Source organism: Rattus norvegicus, chromosome 4, assembly GCF_036323735.1.
Source record: "Rattus norvegicus strain BN/NHsdMcwi chromosome 4, GRCr8, whole genome shotgun sequence".
NCBI classification, from domain to species: Eukaryota; Metazoa; Chordata; class Mammalia; order Rodentia; family Muridae; genus Rattus; species Rattus norvegicus.
Window position 1 is genome coordinate 83,536,828 of NC_086022.1, and position 17,455 is coordinate 83,554,282.

At 41.3% G+C, this 17,455-nt stretch overlaps 1 long non-coding RNA gene across 1 annotated transcript in view; it reads right to left on the reverse strand.

Moving 5' to 3' along the window:
* The window catches only part of LOC134486580 (uncharacterized), a 31,161-nt gene extending 14,407 nt beyond the window's left edge, over positions 1 to 16,754 (reverse strand). Inside the window, exon 1 of the long non-coding RNA XR_010065803.1 lies at positions 16,311 to 16,754. This is a non-coding gene — a long non-coding RNA (uncharacterized LOC134486580). The remainder of the gene's footprint in view (positions 1 to 16,310) is intronic.
* Positions 16,755 to 17,455: the final 701 nt, after the last annotated feature.

The following is a 17,455-nucleotide window of genomic DNA, read 5'->3' on the forward strand; positions in this document are numbered from 1 at the left end:
CAAATGGTGGTTTCCGTTTCTATTGTTTCGTTGACTTTCAATAACTGGCATCCATTGGCATGGAGACTTTCTCGTCATCTCCCTCTTTCCTAAATCTGCGTGGTCTCCACATTTTATTTAATAACAATCATTCCCTAGGACATCTACTTCGATGCCCACAGGGTCCTAGTGTCCCCAGTGGTTTGAGTTGGTTCTCCTGTCCCTCAGTGTCGAATTGTCTCCACACTTAAAAACAACCAAAGTCAAAGTCATGCTTTCAGGGCTTCTTCCCAGACACCAGTCAGTGCTTTCTGAGGCCCCTTCTCTTCTGGTCATAGAATATGTTTTGCCACAAATCCGTGTGCTTGGCAAGTGGACTGCTACTGGCCTATTGCTGCTTCCAGAGACTCAGTGCACAGAACCACGACAAAGTGTCAATATTCCTCAGGAGTCCCTAACCATACCTCTGGTTCAGTTGAAACACAATTGGTCCACGTTTTCATATTTAAATTTTTCTTATCAGACAGCAGAAAACCTGTCTCCATAAGCCTTCATATATTTATTTGTTTGCTTAAACCCCGCTGCCGTACAGCAAATCCGCTAATCCATTGGACCACCTTTCAGTCGCAACCTTCTGACTATCCTTTCTTGTATATCCCTAATGGGCTTTTAAGTGAATTACTAAACAGAGAAGGAAGGCAGAATATAGAATGGAGGAAGGGGGGAAATATTAATGAGGCCCCTGATGGTAGACTATAGATTAGAAAAGTAAAATACCGAATAAGAGAGAGAGATTTGCTGGATATGAAAGGTCATTCTTGCTATTTCATGAGGTTACTTTGTGCCTAAAATAATTGAGAGCCACATCTGCTGTTGCTTAAAACAACAAATGTAAGTGGCCCTGCAGGTTAAGTTCCCTTTGTTTGGGCTTAGCAATCTTTGCTGCTTTGACCTCATTATCCCTCTCTCTCAGGGGCCAAGCTGCCAAGGAGCACAGGTCAGGTGAGAGCACTACCAAGTCAAATCTTCAGGTGCTCTTCCTGGGGCGGACATATCTCACTGCATCACTCTAGGTCAGCGGGGGTCAGACTACAGCTAGTTTGAGTGACTGTCCATGAGAAGACAGAAAGAACCACAGAAATGGTTTTCTCCCAATTATTAGGAAAATATAGCAGTATTTCAATTATGTGGAAACATCTAAGGTGGGTTTTTATGAGAAGCTTACTTTTCTTTTTTAAAGATTTATTTATTTATTTTATGTACAGCATTCTGCCTGCATATGTGACTGCAGGCCAGAAGAGGGCACCAGATCTCATTACAGATGGCTGTGAGCCACCATGTGGTTGCTGGGAATTGAACTCAGGACCTCTGGAAGAGCAGTCAGTGCTCTTAACCGCTGAGCCATCTCTTCATTCTGAAACTTATTTTTCATAGTAAATACTTTTGAATTCTAAGATAAGTAAGGTGTCACAATATAGGCATTAAGAAAACTATTTTATCATCGTTTACTTTGAATTTCCATGAGACTTTAATCTGAATTCAGACACGATTCACATAGTTTCGACTCTGTCTCGGCTCAGGTAAAAGTCAGTGATTCTCAAACCTGGCCACAGCTAAGGATCACCAAGACAACATGAGCCACACTGCCCAGGTGGACCATACTCTTAGATGCTGAGGTGGGTTTGGGTGCAAGCTAGAGGCTGCAGTTTTAAAGCTAGGTGGGCGAGCCTAGGGCAGAGCTCACATTAGACTTCCAGTCCTAATGTCAGCATGGCCCCACTGGTCTTTCAGCCTACATGATAGACACTTCCCCAAAGAACCCAATAGCTGCTTAGACCAGGTGACGTTCTTACATCCCGCTGTCTTCTCTCTCCCATCTTATCTCCCATGCATTGTACTTTGCTGTAAGCTTACTAAAGGTAAGATCAGGTCTTCATTTATGGAAAACCCAGCTTTTGGCATTCATGTCTAATTTATAGTAGATGTTCAATTAATGTATGTTCACTCCATTAGTATCTTAGTGCACAGTCTTAGGGTTATCGCTTTCTCTTCCAACATAAGGTTTGGGATCATAGATGTGGATTATGAAAGACCAGAGTTAGAAAATTTGTTTATTCATAAGCTTCATGAATGACTGATAAAACAAACTTGGCCTACAGACACTTGTAAGAGTGAGTATAAAAGCGGGTCAAACATCCTGTGCCTGTTGGGATTGTATCTACTCTGTGATGCCTAGACACACTGAAGACTTTCTTAGGAGAATGACAGTGGCAAATCTATTTGCTTAAGCACAATGAACCTGTATGCCTGTAGCAGAAAAGTAGCAAGCACATGACTTAGAGAAAAGTACAAGCTATCCTTTGTGTCCTTTGTGTTTTGCTGCCTTCCTCTTATGGTTTACTCAGAGGTAAAAAGAGGGCAGGTTTTAATTCAGAAGTCTCCAATTCAAATTGCGATTCCTCGACAAAACATTCCACCCGAGACCCCGAGGCCTGTTTCTTATTTCTCGTGGGCACCACTTTTGCCCTGTGTAGGATGGAGAACAGGAAGGACCCAACTCCACAAGTGACAGCCCTCTGTGTGAGTCTGGTCATTAGTTGTCTACAGAGTTATGATCAGTGTTGTACTGAGGTGAGTATCTCAACGGACCTCCACCAGCTGCTCTCCTCAGCCCAAGAGAGACGACTTCCTCAAGTCTATGTGGTTATCATGCTCAGGGTTTTCCCTCCCCCCACCCCCCACCTCCCTGCCTCTTTTAAGACAGGGTCCTGTTCTATTGTGCAGGCTCCAGGAATTCTCTTTTAGTCACCCCGGCACCTAGCACCTGAGGCACATGCTGCTGTGTCTTTCCTTCCCTCCTACATCATTTCTACGTCAACCTGGGCCTTGGAACCCAAGCATTGACACTGACAGGAGAGGCATGGCAGCCGGAAGGGCTGTGTGAGCGGGGGCACTGCTTCAAGTGCAGACGAATAAAGACACAAGCAAGTATTTGCTCACTAATTTCAAACGTGCCATTTCCTTTAAGTTATGTATTGTAATACTTCAAAGCATATTTCGTAAAATTAATAAAGTCTGAGCAATTTGAAACCATTCCAGTTGGGTTTTCCAAAGCATCTCTGCTGAGAAAGAGCAATTGGAACCCTGAGGGAATGATTTGATCCACAGGCCAAGGAGAGAGGGATTAAGGAGGGTTGGTTTATGTTCCTAGAATGCCTTTCTATTTCAGGAGAAAATGCTTGCCAGTCCCATCTCATGGCAGCAGGTGGACTTAAACCACAGAAGTGGTTTAAACACTAACCAGCTAAAGAGGGAACGTATACTCTAGATCACACTGCTGACATTTGTAATATTGAACATGGAATAAAACAATTCAGAGAATAAAAATAACAGTTGTCACTGAACTTTGTGTGTGTGGTAAGTGTTGATGTGTTGGGATGCATGTGTACCTATGTGCTCATAGGTATGGGGAGGGCCAGACGTCCACCTTAGGTGTCGTTCCTTGGTATAGGATTCACTAACTTTATCTATTTAGTGTGTGTGTGTGTGTGTGTGTGTGTGTGTGTATAGGTGTTTGCTCATATGTATGTTGTAATTGTGTGTGTTTGTTCATATGTATGTTGTAATTGTGTGTGTTTGTTCATATGTATGTTGTAATTGTGTGTATTTGTTCATATGTATGTTGTAATTGTGTGTGTTTGTTCATATGTATGTTGTAATTGTGTGTGTTTGTTCATATGTATGTTGTAATTGTGTGTGTGTGTGTGTGTGTGTGTGTGTGTGAGGGAGGGAGGGAGGGAGAGAGAGAGAGAGAGAGAGAGAGAGAGAGAGAGAGAGAGAACACCAATGCCACAGCACACGTATGCAGACAGCGCTTGGAAGTTAGCTCTTAACTTTGATCTTGTTTTAAGGCATTCTCTTCTGTTTCTGCTTCTATGCTAGCCACTGCTCTTGTTTCTGCCTTCCATCTCTTGTTGGCAGGCTGGAGTTACAGATGTGAACCACTGCTTTTCATCTTTCTTGGGGGTTGCAAGGGTTCATTCCAAAGATCAACCTCAGGTAGTCAGGTAGCTTTTAGCATGCCTCCTCACAAGGGCTCTACATGCTAAGCCATCTCCCCAGTCCTGCCTTGTTTTCTGAGACAGTGCCTTGCACTGGCATCTGGGACTCACTGGTTAAAGGAGGTTCGTTAGCCAGAAAGCCACCAGGAACCTCCTGGCACTGATGTCCCTGTGCTGGGATTACAATCATACCACCATGTCTCGATGTTTATGTGGTTGTGGGGATTGAACTTAAGTCCTCACACGGCTGAAGCCAGCACTGTGAAGACTGATTTTCTGAATCAGCCTTCATTGAACTTTAAGAAATGGATGCCAACTTGTGAATGAAATTATTAGGGTTGTGTGAGGACCTGTGTTAGTTTTGCCTGGTAGTTTGTTTCTAGGCTTCTTGATGAGATTAGGGACAGACACCAGCACTTACCGGCACTCATGCCATGGAAGACCATTCTGCAGGATACTCTGTGAGTAAAGGCTTTGTGACGTGATGACTTTGGTGACTTTTGATGATTTTCATGTGTCTCTCTCTGGTTGTCAATGGCTTTACTAAGCCATCGGCCTGTTATGGGTCAGAGCACTCGAAAAATAGTAGACCTGATCAATGTGGTTTTATTTCCTTTGTTAATTTTCTGAGATTGTGATACAATTACACCATTTTGTCCTCTTTCTTCCTGCCAAACCCTCCCATGTGCAAATGTATGCTCTCCTCCATTGATTGTTGTTGCATATGTACACACACACACAAACACACACGCACACACATACTCCAAATACACAAATACAATGCACCGAGTACATATAAAGCCCCCTGTATGTGTGTTTTTAGGGCTGACCATTTGATATTGCTGATCAGTGTGTTTAACTCTGTGATTCTTACATTTCTGTTTTTAGGTCATAAGAATTTTATATTTTATAAATTTATATTTTATATGTGATTCCCACATTATTTTTATTTTTTACAAAGAAGTATTACATTTACTAATATCTAAAGACTTGCTATAATCTGAGGTGGCTGTTGGGAAACACTGAACTTGTGTCCCTTAAATATATTGACTGGCCTATAGAACATTCCTTTTGGAATAGAATTGCAATAAGAATTATGTACATTTTTACAAGAAGCATAATTTGATTTATAACTATACATTATGAGTTTTTTGTAAAGGTTTTAACTAAGATGTGATTTTTTTTATATCATAAGCTCAGTGTACAATTTGATGACTTAGGTATGCTTGGAGTTGAATGGTCATTGCCACAGACAATTTTGAAGCATTTTCATTGCCTCAGAAAAGAAACCCTGTTCCCTTTAGCTATGGAATCCATCCCTCCATCCTCTAAACTCATCCTTAACTAACGAACAAACAAATGAACAAACGAACTAGTTAACCAACCAGCCTATTTTCTGTCATTATAAAAAGCCCAGTGCAGACATTTCTTGTGAACGGGCTTGCACAATAAGTGGTCTTCCTGTGGTGGGTTTCTTTCACATGCTGTGACATTTTCAAGATTTATCTCCATTGCCACACATACCAGTCTACCATTCCCCCAGCAATAGAGTTTTGAAGATCTACAGAAAACCAGGAAAATGAGAGAAAAAAATGGGCAAGCTGGGTTGTCACCTTGTAGGGAGCCAGTGGTTTTTCTTGTTGGCTGCCATGGTGAGTACCATAGTACAGGCATCCCTCTCTGGGAAAGGGCTCCACTGGAATAGAAATGGCCGGGTCTAGGGAAGAGCTGCCATCTGTTTCCTTTTTCTAATATTGTTGGATAATTTTATGCTCCAAGTCTTTTTATACACGTTGAGTTCTTCACTGCAAAGTCTGCTTCCCAAATGCCTGGTCGATGCAGACACTTGTTTTTGACTTGTTTTTGAACCCACACCTGTGTTTCTAAAGGAGAGCCTAAAGTCTGAGGTGCTCACACTTGCTTCCTGCTTATTTCCCAAACTGGGAATTTCAGGCCGGGGGCATTGGCACTTCAGTTAGAACTTTGAAAACACAAGAGTGGTCATGCATTCAAATATCAGGGAGATTGGGCTGTGTAAAGTGTTGCACAACAATTTTCCTAAGGACCCCAAGACAGGGAAAGGGCAGTTTTTTTTTCCTGACAAATCTGTCCATTGAATTTATCGCCCAATCAAAGAAGCAAAAAGGAATGGAGAGGAAAAAGGAACTCAAAGATAGCTATAGTCATGTTTGATTATAATCCTAATATTCAGGAGAACAAGGGAAGAAGGCCAAGATTTATGGGCCATTCACACACACACACACACACACACACACACACACACACACACACAGAGAGAGAGAGAGAGAGGGAGGAGAGAGAGAGAGAGAGAGAGAGAGAGAGAGAGAAGAGAGAGAGAGAGAGAGAGAGAAGAGAGAGAGAGAAGAGAGAGAGAGAGAGAAGAGAGAGAGAGAGAGAGAAGAGAGAGAGAGCGAGCTTCCAGGGATGAGGTCTCCTGGACACTGCAGCTCCTGTCCTGGGTTGTAACATGCCTTCACACCCCATAGCTACCTGCTTGCTAATGTCCCTGGAACACAACACCCCTTCTTTTAAGTTGCAGAGTTCAAGGGCCTCTGATGACTGTGGGGATGTCTTGGTGGTGTGGCTGGTCCTGGCTTTGCCGATCCACACACAATTTGGACCTGTTCCTTCCGAGTCACTCTTTCTATGTTCAGTCTGTATTCACTCAGGAATCTTGATACTGAGGCTCTGAGGCCAGGGAGACCGTAATGATTTTATTTTTCCTGTTTGCAGTGCCACTATTGCTAGACACTAGGCACACTGCCACCAGTGAGGCAGGCCTCGTTCCTGGGGAATTTACAGTCAGACTCAAAGTCTTCTCAACAAGGATGCCTCTTGGCTCCTGTGGATTCTGTGAAATAACCAAGAACATCAAAAACTCATTTCTTACCTGAGTTCTCTAGAGACAGTTCAAGTGAGTAGGAAAAAGCTTTTACATGGCTGTCACCTCTCTGTATGTGTCACTCACTTTCTAACATGCCTTCCTGTGGAGACTAAGCAAAGTTAAGTGAGACATAGTTGGGACTGGCTCTAAAAGTGACTCCAGACCCTATTTCCTCTTAATGAATTAACACTATCATAGGATACTGAAAACTGTTCATATTGACCTCATATTGAAGCAATACCTAAAAGACATGTACAGGTAATTACAAAGAGTGTGCTAAGTCAGCCTAATAATAAGGACAGAGGTGGTTCCTTAGTAACCAGTGAGGACTAGTCTCCTTGAAATCAAAATCTCCAAAATGATGGAAGATTAAGACTTGGAAGCATAGGACTGGAGTGATGGCTCAGCTGCTCTTCTGGAGGAGGAAGACGTGAGTTCAGTTCCCGGCACCCATTCAGAAGCTCACAACTGTCTGTAACTCCAGTTCCAGGGAACCTGACACCTTCACACAGACACACATGCAGGCACAGCACCAATGCACATAAAGTAAAATAAACAAATAAATAAAAATAAAAGAATTGAAAGTACACTTATCTTTTCAGTGAAAAGTGGCGTCAAATTCTATGCCTCTCAAATACGTTGTTCAAGTTCTAGGTACAAGAAGAAAGACTGGAGGGGGTGTGGCCTCTTCCCTTTGGGATGGTTACTTGGGTGTTCCATGTCAGTTCTACTTACATCTCATTGGCCAGAACTTAATCATACAGATGACATAGATTCAAGAGTGTCATGTGGCCTTCACTGAAGAGCAATGTGCCTGTGCTAGTTATCTTACAGATGGCTTTACAAAACATCCCTAACGCAGACAACTTAAGAAAGGAAGGGCTTATTAGACTCACAGTTTAAGGGCACAGGTGGTCCTGGTGGAGAAGTGACCATGGGAGGAGCTTGATGCAGCTGGTTGCATTGTGCCCACAATCAGGTGGCAGAAAACATTTCTTCCTTCTTATGCAATCCATGTATGGTGTGGCCCATAGCTAAACAGAGTCTCCCATTTCAGTTAACCAAATCAGATAATCTCTCACAGGAATGTACAGGGGCTAAACTGATCTAGATTCTTCCTTACAGCGTGTCTGGAGGGTTGTCTACTAGGTGATTCTAGATACTGTTAGGCTGACAGTCAAGATTAATTGTCATAGGGCCCAAATGCGCTGAGGAATCTGGATGTAGACAAGAACTCAACTTTGTTCTAGTCTATTCCATGCTTTGTTTTATGGTAAAATTTTATTTGTAGTCTCTCAGTCAAACTGGAGGTATCTTGTTTTTGGTCAACAAACACTGATTGATGCACATTGTATTCGGATATTGTATTAAATGCTAAGGGTAGGACAACCAGCAAGACATAATATGAACAGGATGTTCGCTGTGTTTGGCTTACTATCTCCAAGAGGCCTGCCTGGGAAAGTTGAGACTTTGATATTAGAAGTTGTAAGAAGCTTAATGGGGTGGGGTTGGTATTTAGGTCACTGGAGATGTGTCTTCAGAGATGTTTTGGGAACTTCTGGCTTTTCTTCCTTCAACTCTAGTTTGCAATGTAGCTGTCTACTCTGACACTCTTTGACCATTGTTATATGCCACCTGCTCCAGTAGACAAAGCAGTAGGGTTTCCTGCTATTGTTCTTGAGCCTCCAAACCCTGTAGCTTTTCTCCTGATTTGCCTTATAATTTGGTTGTATTTGATTGAAGTACTATAAAGCTGTCTAATATATCATCATAAAATGATATATAAAATAATAATATAATATAATAATATAACATTTTATAAATTATTGAGTTCTGCACTTATATGATAAATTGTATGATATGCATCCTAACAAAACTGTTTTTGGTAGGAATATCCTGCATCCAAATCTGAAGAATCCTAGATGCCAAGGCTTCAGAGTGTGATGTTGCTGAAGAGAATGACTTAGAACAGTAGTTATTCTCAAAGTGTTGGTGGCTCAGGAACAGCAGCAGCATCCTCATCCAGGAACTTGCTAGAAATACTCTTGGGCTTTCGTCTACATCGCTGCTTAATTGGACACAGTAAGGGAGGGTGGGTACACATGTCTGTCTGAAGAAATATACTCGGTGATTATCACATACATTCCAGTTTAAAAACCATTGGATAAGTGTGTTGATGAACTAAGAGAAGGAACACAGGGTGTTATTTCAGTCATTCAGGTCAGAGATGATGAGGAATTAGCATTAGTGGCTTGAGATAATGCAACACAGTGGAGATGAAAAAATAGAGATTCATTTCTGAAAGAGTCCATGTTTGTCAGTTTTCCATGACTATGACAAATACCCTGTGTGAGTTAGCTTAAAAATAAGAAAGGTTCATCTTAGCTTTCAGTTTTGGAAGCTTTAGAGGCCCTGTCACTCTGCTCTGTTGCAGTACTGTATGTCAGGGTGGGCTATTCATATGTATGGCTGAAGGGGCTATTCATCTCCTGGCCTCTGGGAAGCAAAGAGAAAGAGAAAAAGGCCAGAGTTCCAATAGTCCCTGGATCAATGCCCACCCTCAATGACCCAACTTCCTTTCATAAGGCCCCATATCCTAGAATTGGAAAAACATTTTAAAGCCAAATGAATACCAAGTCCTAATATACTTATTTAACACGGTGGGATCAGAGGTAATGGTCAGTGCTGATGAAGAGGAGTTCAGAGTGTATCAGGGAGTAACATAAACATAACTGACAGCCACCAACAATTCAGAGAAGGGAAGAAAAAAGTAATAAGAATGAATTAAGCTTTGACCCCTTGCTTAATGGTCTTTTGAATACCTTGTGAACCAGATGAATGATAATCTTTTAACAGGATGAGCCTTTAAAGAGAAGCATAGCCTTAATATGTCAGGAAGAACTAATTAAGTTTAGAACGAGGTAAGAATATTCTCTTTGATAAGGTGATCAGGGTAAGACTTTATACTTACATATCCTTCTAGACTATTAAAAAAATGCAGACAGGGTAGGACTCTGTTGTTGAAAACATCACATACTTTGGTCATAACACTTGAAGAAATTAAAATGACCTCCTCCCCTATGGCCAGTTTTCATGGTGCAAGGTGCTAGGTGGCTGCTGGGAAAGAAAGGTACCAAGAGTCTCACTCAACTGTCTCCTGGCAAGGTATGCTCATTGGTACAATAGTTCCAGAAATGGTTTGAAGATGTAAAATTTATTCAATAAGAGCAAACTCATTCCTAGCATTGTAAACTTGGCCAAGTACCTGTGACAAGAAATGTCATAGACCCTAAGGGAGAACATACTACCATAATATACAACTGCCTTCTTAATACTTATCCTTACACACATAGATTAGTATAACTCCACCCACATCAGGGATGCTTCTGCTAGAAGTGTATGGAAGTTAACACCAAGAAACACAAATAGTCAAAGAGCACAGAATAAGTGATTACAGAGTATTCACCGTGAGATGGATCACACCCATTCCCCACAAAGCTCACAGAACATTGAGCATAAGGAGGGAGAAAGATTGTAATAACCAGAGGTCAGGGTATCTTCTGGACATGACAGGCAATTGCACTGAAGAGCTTGCAGCAGCTACGGATGCAAGACAAATCTTACCCAAGGTCAATCTGGTTAACATTCCATTATAGAGGGGGTTGATGCTCAGAAGGCCCTGCTCCTAGAAGAAAAGTTATAGACAGCTCTAGTGAAAATTCTGGAATTTTGGTTTCTTTAAAAACACAGAAATATTATAAGAATGTGTTTTCATTTTAATCCTAGGAATGTAGGGCTGGTTCGAACTGACTGCAGAGCCAGTTATGATTTGCCCCCTACTCCCAAAGGGTTTCTGTTTTTCTTTTTCTTCTTCATACAGTCTGTTTCAAAAAAAATTAAAAGAGTGGCTGAGCAGTTGGAAAAATTGCAGGTGGAAATAAAGGGGCCTGAGAAACAAACAAATGAAAATGGCTGAAATGGGGAAACAAAAGGGATTACTCTCTTTCCTGAAAGAATTGCAGAGTTGGTTGCTAAAAGTTGCAGGTAGAGGTGGAAGCACTTGGGAAGCAAGGAGCACCAGAAAAGAGACCAAAAATGTTGAGTCCCAGTGACTGAGCAAGAGAGTAAGGAGTTTACCACAGGAGCATGGAGGAGGAAAAACTGTGCTAAAGGACAGTCAGGTCAGAGAAAAGCTGAGAAGTGAGAGGACAATGTGATGAAACAGCCTGTTTTGAGAGAAAGGGTTAATCTCAAACCAACTGAGCCATCAGAGTGGAAGGAGGGTACCTCGGGTTACAAAGTCACCATTGGCTTTCCAAGTAGACTTACAGCATATGCCTGCTAATGGTGTGGAGCAAGATTATGATGGGATAGGAGGGCATCCTATAGAAATGATAGATCTAAGATGTTTTTAAGATTCTATGATTTCATATGGGATGCACTTGCCTTATGTGAAACAAGTTCTAAATAATTGGGCTATTCAAAATATAATTATTAACCAAGACTGGAAGAAATTGATGACAGATGCAGTAGAGGCTGGTCTGCATTTGAAATGGTTAACATGGTGGAGAGACAAAGTCACAAACATTGAACAGTGAAATAGAGTGAGGAGGAATGAATATAGTAAAAACCACTCTCTAGGTGAAAAGTAATACTTTGATATAGAGGAACAGATTAAACTTGATGATTTACTATAGAGCAATGTCTCTTAGTGGCTTTTAGAACCTGGGGCAAAAGTCCACCTTATTTACAAAGATTATACAAGGCTCTGGAGAAGCCTTTACTGATTTTTTTTTTTGCAAAGATTAGTCTCAGCTGTAAACAAAGCCATATAAGACTTTGAGGCAAGACAGATATTGATAGAGACCTTTGCATATGAAATTTGAATACCAAATGTAAAAAATGTTTTTTGACCATTAAAGGTATGAGCAGTGCCTACAAACATGTGAATATAAGGGATACAGCTGATATTGGTTCTAATGTGTACCATGCAAACATAATCAGTAAAGCTATGCTAGAAGTCTCTGATATCAGAATGCACAGTGCTTCAATTTTGGAAAATACAGTCATTTGCAAAGAGACGGTGACCAAGCAGCTTAAAGGTCTCAGATCTCAAAATGCCTTGTACTTTAACTGTAGGAAATAAGGTCATTTGCAACAAAATTGTGAACCAGGTATCATTAAGGGAAATGGTTTTTCTAAATATGAACTAGAAAAAAGGCTAGGCTTTCAGGGGTGTGCAGATGATGCATCAAGGGTTGCCATATGACCAATGAGTATAGGTCCAAAAGAGATACTCAAGGCAATATCTGACCATCAGAAACAACAAAAATTGAGCTGCTTAAGTCATGTAGACCAAAAACCTCAACACTCAATAAGAGAGAGTCATTAGGTTATAGGGAGAAAAACTGTAATAAGTTTAGCTTATATACTATAAGGATGTGTTAACATCAGGATGGAAGTCAGCTAAAGTTTTGCCCTTGGGATTTGTTTATATTTCCACAGGAAATAAAAAGCTTTGGATAAATTCAAAAATGATAAAGATTACCATTGAGCAGGAAATCTCCTGAAATCCTTGTCCACTAATCCCAAGAGTGCTTATTTTGTTGAACATGTCTATAATTTCCCACTACACCCAGCATAATTAATGGATTAAAACAGAAGGGAGGAAAATGTAGTGAAAATTCTGGAATTTTGGTTTCTTTAAAAGCACAGAAATATTATGAGAATGTGTTTTTACTTTAATCCCAGTTATGGGGGATTGGCGCTGCTTCAGATGAACTGCAGCAGCTGACCATGATTTTCCTTGTGTTCTATCAGAGAAATGATTTTGCCAGCTGCTGATAGTTTCTGTGATTATGTGATGTTTGAGATTCTGGGAACTTTTTAGGGAGTATATAAATGCTAGAACCCTGGTAGGCAGAGTTGGTGGTTGTTAACCATTCAGAGGGTTGGTTGTGTTTTGTTTGCTAGTATTCATTCTCAAAGAAGAAATTAGACTCAGGGATTTCTGTCTCCCTCTTTCTCTATCCTCCTTTCTCTCTTATCTAGTGATAGAAAGTGAAACCTGGGGCATAAAGGGTGGGGAAAAGACCAGCTACAGGTAATCAACAGCTGCCATCAGAAAGAAAAGCAGTTTTCTTCAAGGGTTGGGTCATATACAGTGGAAGATCCCAGATTCTCTATATATGTTAGAGTCTAGGGACTTCCACTGTATATGAGTGTATACACACACACACACACACACACACACACACACACACACACACACATTAGAAGTTGGGAGAATGATGTGAGGTGGAAACCTTGGAGGGTTTGGAAGGTGGTATGATGGAGCAGTTGTAATAAAAACAAAATGCATTCATGTTTAAAGAAAAAACAAAGAATAAAAAGGTGCAAAAATAAATATATATTTTGCTGGGAGTAATGATGGGTGCCTTTTATACCAGCACTTGAGAGACAGAGGTGGGCAGATCTCTGTGGTCTATATAGTGAGTTCCAGGATACTCAGGGCTAAATAGAGAGACCTTATCTTTAAAAATAAGTATATATTTCAACAAACCTCAAATGTCTTGTAGTGAGGCAGATAATACCTTCCTCCAAGGAGTGAATAGACACACTCCTTTCATCTGGGCAAATTGAGCCAATAGAATCAACTCTTTCTGGAACACTCCTCCATTGTTGGTGGGATTGCAGACTGGTACAACCATTCTGGAAATCAGTCTGGAGGTTCCTCAGAAAATTGGACATTGAACTACCTGAGAACCCAGCTATACCTCTCTTGGGCATATACTCAAAAGATGCCCCAACATATAACAAAGACACATGCTCCACTATGTTCATAGCAGCCTTATTTATAATAGCCAGAAGCTGGAAAGAACCTAGATGACCTTCAACAGAGGAATAGATACAGAAAATGTGGTACATCTACACAATGGAGTACTACCGAGCTATCAAAAACAATGACTTTATGAAATTCATAGGCAAATGGATGGAACTGGAAAATATCCTGAGTGAGGTAACCCAATCACAGAAAAACACAGATGGTATGCACTCATTGATAAGTGGATATTAGCCCAAATGCTGGAATTACCCTAAATGCACAGAACACATGGAACTCAAGAAGGACGACCAAAATGCAGATGCTTCTTTAAAAGGGGAACAAGAATACCCTTGGGAGGGCATAGGGAGGCAAAGTTTAGAACAGAGGCAGAAGGAACACCCATTCAGAGACTGCCCCACATGTGGCGCATACATATACAGCCACAAAACTAGATAAGATGGATGAAGCAAAGAAGTGCTGGCTGACAGGAACCGGATGTAAATCTCTCCTGAGAGACACGCCCAGAATATGGCAAATACAGAGGCGAATGCCAGCAGCAAACCACTGAACTGAGAACGGGACCCCTGTTGAAGGAATCAGAGAAAGGACTGGAAGCGTTTGAAGGGGCTTGAGGCCCCATAGGAACAACAATGCCAACCAACCAGAGCTTCCAGGGACTAAGCCACTACCCAAATACTATGCATGGACTGACCCTGTACTCCAACTGCAACGTAGCAATGAAAAGCCTAGTAAGAGCACCAGTGGAAGGGGAAGCCCTTGGTCCTGCCAAGACTGAACCCCCAGTGAACGTGATTGTTGGCGAGAGGGCGGTAACGGGGGGAGGATTGGGAGGGGAACACCCATATAGAAGGGGAGGGAGAGAGGTTAGGGGGATGTTGGCAGGGAAAGGGAATAACAATTGAAATGTAAATAAGAAATACTCAAGTTAATAAAGATGAAAAAAAAAGAGAATCAACTCTTTCTGCCAATATGCTTAATTTCTTTTATTTTTGTTTTTCTCAGAGAGGTGTAGCTATGTAGTCCAAGCTGTCCTTGTGATCTCCTGGCTTCAATCTTCCAAGTGCTAAAATCTCAGGTGAGCAAACCCATACCTGACTTCTTTGTGTTCTTATTCTTCAGGCAAGTAAGCAGTTATCCCAGGTTGTCTGGACAACATTCCAGTTAAGCTTTCAGCTCCATGATTCTCTGACATACATACCTTCAGGTTTTAGTGACCTTTTTTGCTACTCTCCCAGATCAAGAGGTTATGATAACACATCCCTGTGTGATGACTAACATTATGTTTAAAGTTTAAATTACTCTACCTAAAAGACATTCAAAACAAAACGACTCTGTCCTGTATGCCACTTGCCTGTGGAATCTGTACCTATGAGAATGGGACCTGTCATCCAGCTCACTCAAAACAAACGACTTCCTGAAATTTCTGGAGATCTTCTGGTAAATGTCTAGTCTTGTACAATTTTAACTGAAGCTGTTGTTTATGCAAGATAATGGTCACAATGCTAACTGCTTGCTTCTGCTTCTGTAAACTAGCTTGCTTGCTTAAGATAACCAGAATTGCAAGACATGTGGTTGTTAAATTGAGCCCCTGGTTACACACTGGGATGCATGCATGTAAGCAGGATATGGGTTCACTCATAACCATAATGTAATTTAGTGGGTTTTTTTTTTTTTGCCTATATATACTCCTGACTAACATATCTAAGGGCTCCTGAGAATCCTGAATATCATGTCCAATACTGGCACCAGTGGTTGAACAAAAGCCTTAGTTAAACTTATTCATGGTTAGATTAGTAAATCATTAAATAATTCCAGAGCCATTAAACCTAGAGTCCAAGTACTCTGGAGGTGAAGGATGGAAGATTGTGAGTTTAAGGCCAGCCTGGGCTACATAATGAGAGCCTATAGAAAGAAAGGAAGGAAGGGAGGAAGAAAGTGAGGGAGGAAGAGAGGAAGAGAAGAAGGGGAAGAGGAAGAGGAATGATAGGGGGGAGACAAATGCTTCAGATTAGATTTAAAGATTCATTCTTGGTGCACATCTTACATAACCTGTCAAACTCAGCTGAACATTTTATTTATTCATTAACTCAGATTTTGGCCCAAGGTCTTGGTTTCTAGGATTTTGTGATTGCTCCTGTTTAAATCTTCTATGTTTGGTTCCACCTGTAAACATCCCCTGCCATAGCATCCTGGTGTGAAGTACTTCTCTCTGTCTCCCCTAACTACTGCTTCCTAAATACCCCAAGGCTTTATTTGCCAACTATGTACTGGCATCACCTAGCAGAGTCAATTGACAGCTCTTCCAAGTCTCCTACATTTCCAGATTGCTACTTACGCAATTAGTCACTTTAAATGTGGCATGTTCCATAACACTCCTGCAAAAGAATTATTTTTATTTTGTGGTATTGGAGGTTGATCCTAGGACCTCATGCATGGTAGGCCAGTGCTCTACCATTGACTTATATATCCTGGTAAACCTTTACTCCTTTGCAGACTACCCCAGTTCAATAAAGGGAAATACCTTTCTTTCAGAAGCCAAGGTCAGAGGATACACAATCTCCTTTTGTTCTTCTCCTCCCTTCATACTCCAGTTACATCAGCCATCTTCCAGCTTTCCCACCAGGGAACCTCAGAAAACAAATACTTCCCACCTGCTCCATCACCTCCATCTTGGGTCAAGCAGCTACTGTTGCCATGGAGATTAGTGCAGTACAATCTCTTCCTGGTGACCTCATCCCCTTACAACTAATTTTCTACATAATAGCTATCGTGAACCTTTTAGTGCACACATTACATTCTATCCCTGTGCTTTAGAACCAATGACTACCTTCACACTGGGAGAAAAGGCCAGTGTCCACATGTTTCTCCCTGAGTTGCAGTCTCATCTAGAAAATGATGCCAGGGTTTGTTTTTCACCGCCAGGGCTGACTTCACCCTGTCCAGTGAGTCCTTCTCCACCAGTTAATCATCTTGAAGAAAAATGAACATAAAAAAGATTAAGTAAAGCATGTGATTGGGTAGTAGCATTCCTGTCTGAACAAAATAAACCCAAAACAAATGCACAATGGCTTCTCGGGGAGGGAGAGTCAGTTTTCTCCAGGAGTGTGGCCCATGGTAGGTTGCTTATGTACAATGGAGGGTCATGGTACTCATGTGCATAGGGCTACCCTAATTGGACTTAGTAGGTTTAAAAAATACAAAGCAGTATGAGGTTGGAAGAGAATGTGTGTGTTTGTGTGTGTGTGTGTGTGTGTGTGTGTGTGTGTGTGTAAGTGACGTTGTAGGGGAAAGTAGGGGTAAATATGATCTAAAGCATAGCATGAATGTATGAAATGACCAAATAATAAATTAAAAATAGTTGAATCAAACTAAATAGCAAACAACTAAAAGATTAATCGAATGTAGTGAAGGAATTGATTACGTGTTAGCAAGTGATAAAATGTTAATGATGAAGCTTAGGGATGGAAAGACAGCTCTTCCATAGCCCCATTTATAGCTGTTGTTATCAGCATCCCTACAGGATGTCCTGAATACCAGAACCGTTTTGTATCTCTGGGGTCGAGAAATGATCTGTGGTCTGTGCGTGGCCTTGACACTGATCCTCCCCCTGCTGTATACATACAATCAGTTCAAGGTGAGCTCAGCAAAAGCAGTTCAGGGAACTCC